This window comes from Podarcis gaigeae (assembly GCF_964106915.1).
Source record: "Podarcis gaigeae genome assembly, chromosome: 2".
Classification (NCBI taxonomy): domain Eukaryota; kingdom Metazoa; phylum Chordata; class Lepidosauria; order Squamata; family Lacertidae; genus Podarcis; species Podarcis gaigeae.
In genome coordinates this window covers 76,820,664-76,834,960 of record NC_139679.1, presented here as the reverse complement: position 1 = coordinate 76,834,960, position 14,297 = coordinate 76,820,664, and the positions used below count along the sequence as shown (strand labels likewise).

Below are 14,297 nucleotides of genomic sequence, written 5' to 3'. Positions count from 1 at the left end.
TGAAAGCAGCCGGGCGCTGCAGCTTGAGTGCGAGGGAGCAGGCTCAAGTAGTTGCTAGCTCGCCAGGCCAGCGCGCTGGATGGAGAGCTAAGCTGACAGCGCCTGCCTGTCTCGCGCAAAGCCCCTCCAGCTGCCTCTCCCGCTTCATTCCAGCACACGGGAGGCTGGGGCTCTTTTTCGCTCGCTCGCTCGCCCCCGCCCCCCACTCGAGCTCGAGCCGCCGCGCAGCCTCCCCAATTGCGCGCCCAACAACTTGAGGCAGGTGCGCGCCCCGCGGGAAATCCTCGGGGACGGGGCGGCGCTGCGACGGGCGGAGGCGGGGGCTCGCGCCGCCTCTCCCGGCGCCCCGAAGTGCTGGAGGAGCAAGTTTGGTTCTGGGGCGGCGGCGGCAGCGGCTCGGGCAGGGGGGGTCCAGACTGAGCCCTTGCGCGGACGCCCGTCCGTCCCCAGCCGCCGGCCGGCGCCAGAGCTCGGCGCGCCCGAGCGCGAGGGGCGCGGGAGTGCGTTGCGAGCGCCCAAAAAGCCTCCGGAGCGAGGGGAGGGGAGCGGGGAGGGAGACGGCGGGCGCATGCGCCTGGGCCGATCGAGCCATATTGGATATGAGGCGGTGAGCGGAGCGCCGGCGAGCCTTGCCCGAGCCCCGGCAGCGGCGCGGGGCTGGAAAAACTCCCCGCAGGTAAGGCGGGCGCGGGATGCGGGGCCTCGCGGGTCGGGGGGCGCCCGCCGCAGCTGCTGGGCGCGTTTTGCTGCCTGCGCGGCCGCCGGAAAGGCTTTTTTCCGGCTCCTGAAGTTTGATGCGGGAGACGGCGAGGGAGGGCGGTAGCAGCAGCAGCAGCAGCCAGGCGAGCGGGAGGGGGAGCGAGCGAGTGGCGAGCGCTTCGCTCGGATGTGCAGCCGGGAGACGCCGCCGCCGCAGCAGCAGCAGCAGTACGAGCGCCAACTCCGCGCGCGCTTCTCGCGCTCCGCGCAAGTTCCCGCGACGCGGGAGAACGGCGCTCTGCGCCCGCGCACCTCCGGGCCCGAAAGGGGGCGCCTGCCCGCCTGCCGTTTCCCTTCGCATTTGTTTTTCTGCTGTGCTTGTAAAAAGTTCCTAGGCGCAGAGCACTGGAAGGTGCTCCTTCTCCCTCTTTTTTGGGGGTGGGGGGTGTTTGGCCGTTATTGTGTGCCCAAGGAAAGCCAAGCCTCTCCTTCCCTCGCCTTGGTTTCTGGAATCTCTGGCGGGGCGACTGAACGTTGTGGATGCACTTTCTTTTTCTAACTTGGGTAGGTTAGAGGAAAAGTCATTTCAGGGGAACTTCTGAACTTTGGAGGCCGTGTGTTTTGTCTTTGCCGAAGTGGCGTTTGACATGGTGATGATGATAAAAGCATCATTATGATTATTAATCTTCTTTAAAATGGCTTCATTTGGAAAAGATCAGGCCTTCTGAAACAATTGGGCTGTAGTCCTCCCCCTCCCCTTAGCGGCGAGGTGATCTTTCAACCCAAGCGTCGGGGAACTCCGTCGGGAGCGCACACTTTCACTGAAGACCGCTACGCGGTTTGCTACCCATCTGCGATGTTGAGGGCAGTTGCGAGCTCCTCGCATCAACCTGGCCCCATAAATCGCGACTTTTTTTGTGGGTGGGGGAGGAAGGTGGGTCGGATCGGCAGCTGGTGTCCGCCGTTGTTTTGATTGCGCGTGATTACAGTGCCACCAAATTACACTCCGCGGAGCCCCTTTGCCAGTGCTACTGATGCCTCCTCCTGTGGGACTCTACTTTCAGTTGAAAAACAACCCTACTCCTGTTCCCTTCGCTTTCTTAGTTTCCATTCTCTGCTCTTCTGCCCTCCCTCTTAAGACTCAAGAAGGCAGGGGCTTCATTGCCCTGTAGCTGAGGATGCACCTGAACCCATAAATCCTAAATGAGGGATGCACACTACAGTTGGCTGCAGTGGAAAGGAGAAGAAGGCCTTAACAAATTTGAGTCAAGTTGGGGAAATGCTCTTACAGTCAAAGAGGTGCTTGTGCAGGAAAGACAGTTTGGGAATTGACTCCATTTAGATGCATTTCTGTGCATGAAACTGCGGAATCATCTTACTTAATGAAAAAGAAAGAGGAGTCCAGAACTTAGACTTTTACAGTTTCTCTCTTGCAGGGACAGGCAGTTAATCCGCTCTTAAAAAGCAGCTCTATTACTAGGCCTCTCCTAGGCCAGAGTGATGTCTTTTTAATGGTCTCACGTGGGTTTTGTGGAATGATTATATCTGCTTTGGAGAGAAATTTGCTGTCATAAAAAGTGTGTAAGAGTCTGTAACATTTAGGATTCATAGCTTTGCCTCTACCTTTATCCACTTGGAAGTAAAACTCTGATATAAAACTCTTTACTGATAAGACTGTGGCGCTAGGTTGGTCCTGTTACTTCTGCCTCTTTCTCTGGACTTACTACTGCTGGGAGGGAGGCAGAGGTTACCGTGGCAAACATTTCAGTAAAATAGAATGTAAGGTGCACAACTCTAACATTCATGTAAGAACTGATACGTTCTGTCCACAGACTTATAGTAACAGCTGTTACTGTTATGCATCAGGCTAAGCTATTTGTACCGCACATGCTGGTCAGAACAACGCTAAGCCTTTTTAGAAATACAGTATATCTTAGTTCAACACAGTACCTCTCATAGATGGAAGCTTTTAAAAATCCCATTTTCCTGTAACAAAAATACACATTTACCGGTACTATTTGAGCAACATGCAGTTACAGAATATGGACATCACCCAAGTTGGTTTAGGCTTGACATCTTAGAGTAATGTCACATGTTACTGACAGCACACCAAATGTGTAGTGTGGTGTAGTGGTTAGTGTCTGACTGGATGTGGCAAACCAGGGTTCTAATCCCCATTCAGCAGTGAAGCTCACTGGGGTGACTTTGGGCCAGTCACTGTCTCTCAGTCTAAACTACCTGACAGGGCTGTTGTGAGGATAAAATGAGAAGGGGAGGTCATGTACAGCACATCGAGCTCCTTGGAGGGATAGGTGGTATAGAAATGTAACCAGTAAATAAACTTTGTTTCACTAAACACAGGTGTACACTGGCCACAAAAAGCAGGGCACTCAGTTTCCTGTTATATTCACACACAGTGCAGTAGACACCTGTAGCTTTGTGTTAACATTAATTTGTGATACACACGAAGAGACTGTAAAACTTCAAACCACATTACAGTACATGGAAATTGTCCAAATGTCTTTAAAGGGAATTTGTCTCTGGATACTGTGTTTAGTCTGGGGCTTAACAAGAAAAGTTTAGATTGGTTCTTGAACTCTTTGGGCAGCAATGAGTCATCCGTGAGTAGTTTATATTTTCAGGATTGACTATAGTAGAGGCAGTAACCAGACTAGGATTCCTGCAGAACTGTTGTCTTATACCATGATAGTTCAATCAAGTCAGGCGTAGCGCTCTGTGTAGGCCTCATTCCTAAATGCATCTATATACATCATGTGATCATACATGAAAGTCATTTCACATGTCTGGTACAGCTCTTCCTGGATTGTGTCATTTCAGACTGGAAGTGTAGGAATTGCATGTTTCCTCTTGTGTTTTCCCCCCAAAGCCAAAACAAAACATTTTAATGTTGAGAATGACTTTAAACTTTGCCTTTCCACAGCAAGTACAGGAATGTGTTTTATTTTGGTTGTGGGTATGCTGTGCTCTTTCCTCTCCTATTTGGTGCAAAGGCTTGTAGCACAGGAAGGGCTGGATTAAATATTATCCCTGCAGAATAGTGTTATTAGGACCCATGGAAAGCAGAGGCATATGAGGCAGTTAAGAAGTGAGGTGACAGCATTGTTGAAATCTTAACTTGAATGCTAGAAAGCTGTCAACTCCTTCACCTACAGGAAGGGCTGCACTATCTGTAATCTGTGCACATTTGGGTTGTCACTTAAAAGGTAAAGGTACCCCTGACCGTTTGGTCCAGTCATGGATGACTCTGGGGTTGCGGTGCTCATCTCACTCTATAGGTCGAGGGAGCTGGCGTTTGTTCTCAGACAGCTTCTGGATCATGTGGCCAGCATGACTAAGCCACTTCTGGCGAACCAGAGCAGCGCACGGAAATGCCATTTGCCTTCCCGCTGGAGTGGTACCTATTTATCTGCTTGCACTTTGATGTGCTTTTGAACTGCTAGGTGGACAGGAGCTGGGACCAAGCAACGGGAGCTCACCCCATCGCAGGGATTCGAACCGCCGACCTTCCGATCGGCAAGCCCAAGGCTCTGTGGTTTAGGCCACAGCACCACCCACATCCTGGGTTGTATCTAACTAGGGTGTAAATATGCCTTCAGATAGGGAACAGATTTAACTATTGCACCTATGCCAAGTATGTGTGAATTTTATAAGAGAGTTTAGAATAAAAATAAGAGTTCAGACTCAGTTTCTCCTATTTATGGAATTAATCCACTTTCAGGGTAGTGTTCATGCTTTACCTTGGGACTTCTTGCAATTCAGATTGTACAATAGGCATATAATCTTATTTCTCAGTACTTCTGTGACCTGGTTCACAGACATCACATTAAGCCACAGTTAAAATAAACTATGGTTTATGGTGAATGAGCAGTAGTTTGTTTGGGGGAAAACAAACTATGTGTCTGGGTTTTAAAGCAAGCCAAACCATGGCTTGTGTCCTGGCACGGATGGGAGAGGAATGAAGAGCCTGTGATTTCAGCAATGCTGTTTCACATTATGTGTGAGCCAGCCTTAGACAACAACAGAGGGATGCTGTTCAGTGGATAGAAAGCAGCTCCTGCTTCAGCCTGAAGTGAACCGGAAAGGGCAGTTCATTTCAGTTTCAGGCTTTCCTGATGGATTAATTAGTGTACTAAAAGGTGAAAAAGAATTGAATTTATTCTCATTGATTCTGTGTATTTGTGTGTTGGGTGACACTATGTTTATGTGACAGAACAACTTCAGGAGTGGGAATGACTCTGAAGCTTACACTGGGTTTCTCTACAGGGCAAACCTTGCTTAAAAATGAGATGAGCTGGGTAAACAAGGGCACCTAACTTAGCAATCGATCCATAATACTTCCTTTCAAATTGCAGTGTGTAATTATCTTCTTTTATTATTACTATTAATCCTTAGCAAAAAAATGGTTTGAATAGTTCTACTACATGTGGAGGACATGCTGAAGAGAGGATGTAGAACGTATTTTTACAAGAAAATGAAAATTAATCTATTTTCCATAGGAAGGTACCAGTTTTATTCAATATTAGGGGGGAAACAAGTTTTTTTAATCAAAAGGTAGAACCTTACCAAGTTTTGAATGTGAAAGCTTTATGGCAGATACAGGCCCAGTTCACATAGCTTAGTGTGAATGAGCAAACACGCAGGTCCTCATAGATTGCAGCCACTTTGTAGTGCTGTACTTCACTAAGCAATGGTTAAACTTCGTGTGTTGTCTGCTGCGCTCCAGGCAAACCATAGTCCAGGTTTGCAGCTTGTGGTTTGTCTGGGAGGGCCAAATTCCAATTCTGGGTTTGGATGACACACTAGGCCAAAACTGTGGCTCAGTGCAGCTGTGAAACAATCAGGGAGAGGAAGAAAGCAGCCATAATCTCTCCTGGAGACCGTGCATTTGCTTATTTGTACTACGTCATGTTTTGGCTTCAGGAATGATGACACGGAAAGAGTTTAGTTTTATTCTGAAATTGATTTCTCCATTGGTTTAAAAATAAACATGTGCTAAACTGTTGCTATTGTTAATTCCTTGCATTTTCATAGCTTGTTCAGTTTGAAATTGCAGCTCTTTAGACTATCATAATACTTGTCTGCCTTAGAAAAGTAGTGCTGTTGCTGGCTATTATTCAGCAGCTTCATGGCAGATCTGGGAATAAAAACAAAACTCTTTATTTTAATCCTCAAATAAGACTTTTAAAATGAATTGAGCTAAACAGATCTATTTCTTCCAGGTGGCTTGAGAGGCGCACAGTGATGATTATTTATTACAAATATCTACTATGATAATCCACTGTAATGAATAATTTGCATTGCCTCAGAGTAGAACTCCAGCTCATGAAGGACAAAGAAAAATAAAATTCAGGAAACTGTACTTTCATTGTATGTACTTGAATGCTAGGAAGCTCCCGTATGCTATGGCCTTGCTACAGAATGGACATAAAAGATAGAAATCTTCATGATTATTCAGTCTTCTAGTCAATATAAAAATGCCGTTATTCCAATCCTTGGGTATTGACAGTGCATTTACCAGTACTTCCATAGGAGAAAGTTGAAGCTGCTTCATGTGTTTTTTCCCCTGTCAGAGGAGAAAGGGGATGTATTGTGATAGCATAAAAGTCTGCAGGGTCCTTGAATAATGTTTACTACAGCATGTACCGACTCCCTGGGGTCTTTCAGGCAATTACACTAGCGCAAAGTCCCTTGTCTGAATGTAACTGTTTCTTTGCCCAAGCTCTCTTCGTTTTTTTTCAATTTGCCTCCAGGGAGTTTTCCTCCCTTTACAATGGGAACCTCACCTGTGCAAGAACAGGTCAAAAGGCATTCAGTGAAGATAGCCGTACATAATCTTATGTATACTGACTTGTTGAATAGTGTGCAGCTTCATCATTAAAGCAGTTATCATTGGCTTAAGGGTGTCTTTTTCTAACTTGAGAGAGAACTGGAGGTTTTTAGCGGCTCTGCCATTTCTTTCAGAAATATGTTTCTACTTCAGTATTCTGTACCTAAAGTTTTGACAAAGATCAATGGCTAGAAGAACACACGGTAGCTTCTGTAATATGTGCATTCCACACTTCTGACTTGCAGTGTAGGAGCAAGCTGATCTTTCTTTATGGATGATAAATTGTAGGGGGAAGTTTAGTGTTGTCTTCCATGAAATTAAATTATGTGAACAATTAAAGAGAATATTTTGTGCCAGCCCCAAAAGCATAGGAGGTGTTCAGGTATTGTGCAGATGAGAAATGATGGCTCAGGTTGCCCAATAAATGAAAGCAAGTGTCTGATAAGAACCAGCATTGTCCATTAGATGGCTTTTTAAACTTGGACCTGGCTGTACGCATTTAGATCTCTGCAAGATGTGCTTATGTAGTGAAGAAGAAGAAGAGGAGTTTGGATTTGATATCCCGCCTTTCACTCCCTTTAAGGAGTCTCAAAGTGGCTAACATTCTCCTTTCCCTTCCTCCCCCACAACAAACACTCTGTGAGGTGAGTGGGGCTGAGAGACTTCAAAGAAGTGTGACTGGCCCAAGGTCACCCACCAGCTGCATGTGGAGGAGCAGGGAATCGAACCCAGTTCCCCAGATTACGAGACTACCGCTCTTAACCACTACACCACACTGGCTCTCATGAATGGGAAGAATAATAAAATCATAGAATTGTTGACTTGGAAGGGGTCCCAAAAGTCATCTTGTTCAACCCCCTGCAATGCAGGAATATATTGCCCCAAATGGGGCTCAAACGCACAACGACCCTGAGATTAAGTGTTTTATGCTCTACCCGCGGAGCTATGGGCATCTTAGGTGAGTTTGAACAAGTCACCCATCTTTCAGCCTTAATTTGTTAAGCATAAAAAAGCTCATATATTTTTGTTGCAAGAATGAAAAATATTAGCTGCAACCCTGTACTTCTAGGAGAAAATTAGTGCTGTAGGACCTTAATTAGATAGGTCCAGGAATGGGATGCAGGGCTTAGTCGGAATTAAACTTGGCTCAAATTAAGAGTGGATTTGTACTTTATAAGTACATAACTTGTTATTTTTCAAAGTCAGAAGTGACATATAAACCATGCACACACAGAGAATGTTAGAGAGAATATGATTTTAATACAGTACTAGGGTTCCTTTTCCTCTGTTAACTAAACTGTTCAATATAATTGGCAATAGTCAATGCAAGCAATCCCTGCTGGGCGATTGGCACTTCATTCTGATTAGACTGTTAAACTATAGTTCTGCACCCACTTATTTTTGTAGAAATCTCTCATTTCAGTGGATTTGTAGGCCTACTACTGGGTACCGTATTAAATCTACTACACACTGCTACTTAACTTCTGTTAGTTTCAATGGAGCTTACAACCCCCCCCCCCCCAATTGAACTGAATGGAGGCTGAACGGCTGCAGTATCTGGTGGATTGATTCCTTGATTGTTAATGGTTGGCACTAGAGTCCTGAATTAATCTTGGCAGTTTATTGTGGTGAAATGGATCATTGCTATTCCTTTGCATTCTGGGCCACCCTTGATAAGATCTTGCTGGTTTAGAAGATTAATAGTTTGTCCTTGTTCACTTAATCTGTTTTCATTTATTTGCTGTTTATTCTTTAGGACACTCCTTTTCCTTTATGGAGCTGAATAAACCATTTTTCATTAGCGAAATCGGTTATAAGGAATTCCCATTATAGCAAATAGCTGAAACTGATAGTATCTCAAAATGATGTGGCTATTAAAAATGCTTTGATATTTTCTTTGTGTTTTGGTGATGAAAGATAGAGGAGATGAATTCTTGATGATCTAATGAAACACTATATGCAGTGCTGGGCAAGCCTTAACGAGTATTTTGGTAAATTTGAAGTGATGCTGCTCAGATCCTTCCAGGATGGATCTTTCAGGATCCAGGAAATTTATAGCAAATAAATACAGCTGTTCCTGAATAGTTGAACTTAGTTTTTTTTTTTTATAATCCTTTGCTTCGTCTCCCTGCGTGTATCCCCAAGGCAGATAATGGGGTTGTCTGATCTGGGTACGTGCAGTGAATTGAGCACTCAGGGCCCAAACTACATGTTAATGTTAGCCTAGTTCCCCCCAGATGCTTTGAGCTCAAGTTCCTCTCAGTTCCCTTTTGTGTGCTTCATACTGGGAGTGTTTTTTTCTGACAGAAGTCAGCAATTGCAGGTACAGTGGTACCTCAGGTTAAGTATTTAATTCGTTCCAGAGGTCCGTACTTAACCTGAAACTGTTCTTAATCTGAAGCTCCACTTTAGCTAATGGGGCCTCCTGCTGCTGCTGCACTGCCGAAGCACGATTTATGTTCTTATCCTGAAGCAAAGTTCTTAACCTGAAACACTATTTCTGGGTTAGCGGAATCTGTAACCTGAAGCGTATGTAACCTGAAGCGTATGTAACCTGAAGCATATGTAACCCGAGGCACCACTGTAGTGGTATGGCTTGTATTGGGACCTGTAGCATTGGGATCTATAGCCAGTGTTAGAAACTCAGGTATATAAGCTAGGTGCCAAGTGGCACCTTAAACCTAGATTACGGTCGCCACAGCAGAATGTCTGTTTGCCAGGGGGTTGGACTAGATGGCCCTCGGGGTCCCTTCCAACACTACGATTCTGTGATCTCAACTACATTGCCTGACTGTAGTTTCCTCTTACAACAATTCCCTTGCCCCAGTATGCAAGAAGGAGAAACACACACAGAGGAAATGGAAATGCTATTAACTGTGGACTAAGGCAGTGATTTTTAAACTCTGGTCGCCAATCTGGGCCCCAGAAATCTCTACGTAGTCACAGTTGGACCCGTGATAGTAGCAAAATGCACCCAGCACCCGGCTAGTTTTGAACACTGGCTATAGCAGCTTTGTGGGGGAAGTGATCTTCAGTGGAGAAAAGGGCATGGGAAGGGCCATAGTTTAGTGGTTCATTGCCCATGTGGACAATTCAAATTTGTATTGACCAATGACCTGATTCGGTATAAGGAAACTTCCTGTGTTTGTTCCTAAAATTTTAGCTTTGTTTCCTGTGCTGATGCATAATGCTTCCCTGCCCCCTGTAGCTATTGTTTTTATCAAGGAAGAACATGCCCAGTGCTATTTATTTTCTTATATTTATATCTTGGCTTTCTTCCATCATAGAACCCAAGGCAGTGAACATGTGGTTTTCCACTGGTCACTCATCCACACACTGACCAGACTCACTTACCTTCAGCAAGGCTGTGGTCTCCTGTGCCTCCCTCAGACCATACCTTGAGAGCACTAACACAGCATGCAATTTAACCCTTACAATGCCTTTCATAAGTGGCGATGCACACACTTTCTTTAGTATCTCCATTTCATGTTAAGCTGTTGGGACATGTTGTTGTCGGATTTTATTAAAAAAAAATACATCCTATCAGGCCTACTTTGTGTTCAAACTTATAAGATGACCGAGTACTTTCAGTGCACTGATCATCTCCACGAGCTCATTCATTGTTGTACAACTAACAGTATTTTAAATACGGACATCAAAGAGGATATGTTCTTGTTGCCTGATGGGAAATTATGGTTACTGCAAAAAGCAGCAACAAAACTGAATGTTTATGTGTAGCATATCACATCGTACAAACAACTCCTGAGGAGGTCAGTAGCACAACTTGATACACAGACCAGCTGCCACATTTGGATTTCTACCGCAGTAGCAAAATAACGAAGATTTAGAGTATTGTATTCAAAGTACAGTACTCCAATTTAGCTTGTTTGAGGAGTACAGCCTCGGTAGGCATTTAGAAGAATAGAAATGAACTACACAAACTGTCTACAGATCACTCGGCGTTTAACTGAAGAAGTGGTTCTGCAGTTAATAGTACTTTTAAACTGAAATATTTATTACATATTGTATTTCAATAAATTTGCACGAAAACTCTGCGTCATAGTGTAGTATAAAGACATAAAAGCTTAATATAACCCTTAAGTATATATAAATGAGTGGCCATCTAAGTGTTTACTAGGGTTTACTTTGCTGAGCTTCAGCTGTTACTGCATGGCAACATCACATAAATCTCAGTAGAAAAAAAAAATCATCATCGCAGAAGCATTCCCTTTAGAGTTTGGTATATAATAATACATTACCAAGAAGGTTAAATATAATTGCCTAGCAAATAATGGAGCAAGTGATAGTGAATAAATAACTTCTTGCTTGGCATTCACTGTCCAATTGGACAAGGGGAGTGGGGTGTCACTAAATGCTGTTACTATACGTTGTCCTGATCTCATAATGAGTAATTTGTACTAAAGTGGGGAGAGGGAGCTGGGTTGGGACATAGTAAACCTACACAGGCTTCCTGATCCCCTGGAACAGTGAGGTGTTCTGCATGTCTGTCAACACCCAGAAGGAGAAGTGGGCTTTGTTAATCCCTACTGCGAGCCTTTTGTGTGAGGGCCACGTGACCCGGAAGTGTCTCCGGACAGCGCTGGCCCCTGGCCTCTTGAGTGAGATGGGCGCACAACCCCAGAGTCTGTCAAGACTGGCCCGTACGGGCAGGGGTACCTTTACCTTTACCTTTTATCTGGTCCATACACAGATGGAACATGCCCTTGTTTGCAACTAAACAGGGCCTTCTGCAGTTTTGCTACCTTGGAGACAATCTAAAACCTTGGACCGTGTAGCCCACATGCCTGTTGCATTGCAGAGTTTTTATCTGTATAGATATGAAGGGCAATCGCAAAACAGATTAGACATTTTTGAGGGTCTTTTGTGTGCCGATGCCATGACACCAAACAAGCTCTCTAAAGATGTAAAACTAGGATTCAGAGAATTATGAAACTAGTTCTGGGAATTGAAGGGTACTGGGTTAGGGTGTTGCTGTTTTTATTAGTAGCTCTCATACCACATCAAAAAATTATCTCTTAAAACTCTGAGGGGAATTCTCAGAGCAGGTTGTGCTATGACATAGCATCTGCTGAGAGGAGAAGAAAAATCCACTGGGCTAATGGAAGACAATTATGTTAGCGTAGGACTGCAATTTCAATTGCCTGACAGTAAACACCATGGAACTCAAGTGTATACATGTCAAAAGATGGTGCTGTAAATACAGCCCTTGGATCCAGGCCTACTTGTTGTTCGGAACTTGCAGGTATAGGGGCTAGGAATTGCAGGGCATTGCAATGTTTCTCTGAGATGGAAAGTTAATGTACAATCTTTTTGGTTAGTCATAAGTATCCATACTTCTCAACAACAATAAATACATTGGGTCATACCTTTAATGTTTGACTTCAATAGTTGGTTATATTATCCTGTTGTCTTATATAGAAAGCAGGCTAAAACTTAATGTAATTCATAGTTTCATTCTGAGACACGTTAAATTCAAATTTAATTTTAAAGCATTTTTAAAGATTAACATAATGACTTTTAAATTTATATAAATGGCTTAGGATTTGGGTTATCTTGGGAGAAAAAAATAATTGTCTGGGATCTAAAGCAGTGTGTGCACATAATGAATTTCCAGGTGCTCCCTTTATCCTGTCCCCCTTTCCGTGTGTGTGTGTGTGTGTGTGTGTGTGTGTGTGTAGGGGCTAGGAAAAAAACCAGCAGTTTCCTAATATGCATACATGCTTATCTGGATCCTAGTGAATGTATCTATATCAGCACAAGCAGGGTACACTCTGTGCCTAGACCTTTCAGAAAAGGGAATGTGCCATAAGCTGATGTGTTGCCTGTTTTTCTTTCTCCTCCCCATTTGTGTACAGATTCCTTCCTCCACATCCTGGTTCACACTAACCACAGCCTGCTCCATCTGGCATCTGAATTGGGCAAACCAGAATCGGAAGTTCACTTTAAATAATTGTATTGAATGGTAACCACAGTAGGTATCCACAAGGAGAGAAGGGAGTTTTTAAGCACATTCCCAACTTTGCGTTGACTTCATTGATACTTGGACTGGGCCAAAGTGTACTGCCTTTTAAGTGAATACTCATAGGTTTTAGAGTGCGAGCCACGCAGGACTTGATGCCACTCAGTTGTGACTGCGGAGCTTGGATGTGTCAACCATGCAGTCTAATCCCATTGTGTTTATGTAATTCCCTGAGTAGCATAGCTGCTGGTAAAAAAAAAAAAAAAAGGTTGTCACTATCGATATTCTGCTGCCCAAAGGGCACTTCGGTGGTAGTCCATGTCTCATGTACCTCGACTTAATAATGCACTGGGCGGCTGTTTGGGGTAGTGACTAAGGTCTTAAACTGAGACTTCTCAGAATTCAACAAAGTTAACCAGTTACTGACACCCACTGTTGAATAATCTGTTTAAAATTAAACAGTGAAAATGGGCAACACTGCCTGCTGCAGGAAGGCAGTGGGGTTTGCAAAGCTGTGTTGTTACTCACAGGTGCTTTTTATTGCCACTCAAGCAGAGACGTGGTGTTGTCTGAATTACATATTTGAATACACTTATCTAAGCAATTCAGATTAGGTATTGCACTGATTGCTTTTTAAACCCTTATATAAACTATATATATTTGATACCCGGATGCTTCTACCAATTGGCTTGCATTGGAGTAAATTTTGTGACAATTAGGATTTGTTTTGCTTCCTTCTTTGCTTTTGTTTTGCCGCCTATTTTGCTCTTGTTTCCAGTCTTTGTAAACATTTTATCATTTTAGCTCCATAGCTGCCTGAAAGATTCAAATAGAGGAGGAAAAGAACATATTTGTGGAATGCAAACTACCTTTTTTTTCATATTTACGATAGCTTTGGACTAAATAGACATATACATTCTAGTCAGTATAACAGTGATGGAGAGTACTAATTTGTGTCTCGTGGTTATTTTTGGCAGCAGGTTTAATGTACTTTGAGTGAGGTGAGCCATGGTGATGGTCTAATTGTATAGAAAAGTATGCATGTAGGATGGAATAGGGAACCTTCTTCTCACAGGGCCCAGGCATGTATGCTGTAAATATGCAGTATGTACCCTGGACAAGTGAAAAAGTTCATGCATTGAGCTTGTTGCAGCTGGATTTAGGATCACCTCTAGGCTGTATGACTGATCCTTATGGGGTAGATTAGCCCTATCCAGAATAGAGGTGACAGGTTTTAAGGCATTTTTTTCTGGTTGCTTATTTTTATGTGGTTGATTTGTCGGTATTGTAAACTCTGAGTGCTCTAAAAAAATTGTTATTTTAAATAATTATTCTAATGGAAGAAATTCATTCACTTATACCATACAATTAATCACTTTTACAGAGGAAACTTTTGATTCTGTCCATATTTTAGGTATTGTAGCATTGTGCTATTTTCATAAGGTAAAAAAGGGACCTACAAATCCACATAATATCCTATTACCATAAAATTTATGTTTAGACCGGCAGATGCATTTATGGGTGCTTTTGCACTAGCAATGAAATGGGAAGTATTTTTAAGCTACGGTGTTTAAAATGCTCCAGTGAGTAATTTTTACTGCAGGACTCATGTGAACAGACCCAAAGTAGGGGTGTGTCCTCTAGTAAATGCCACAGGAAGTCCAGCAGTTGCTAACATAAATATAGCTTTAGGCTGCTGTTGTACCTTAAATTGGGTACATATGAATGCATCCTGGGGTGTATTACATCTTGTTACACATACACAGTGAT

General features: G+C 43.7%; 1 protein-coding gene across 1 annotated transcript in view; it reads left to right on the top strand.

Moving 5' to 3' along the window:
* Positions 1-305: 305 nt before the first annotated feature.
* The window catches only part of SFMBT1 (Scm like with four mbt domains 1), a 75,327-nt gene continuing 61,335 nt past the window's right edge, over positions 306-14,297 (top strand). The window contains exon 1 of the mRNA XM_083726747.1: positions 306-676. The gene's annotated coding sequence lies outside the window, so the exon portion shown is untranslated. The remainder of the gene's footprint in view (positions 677-14,297) is intronic.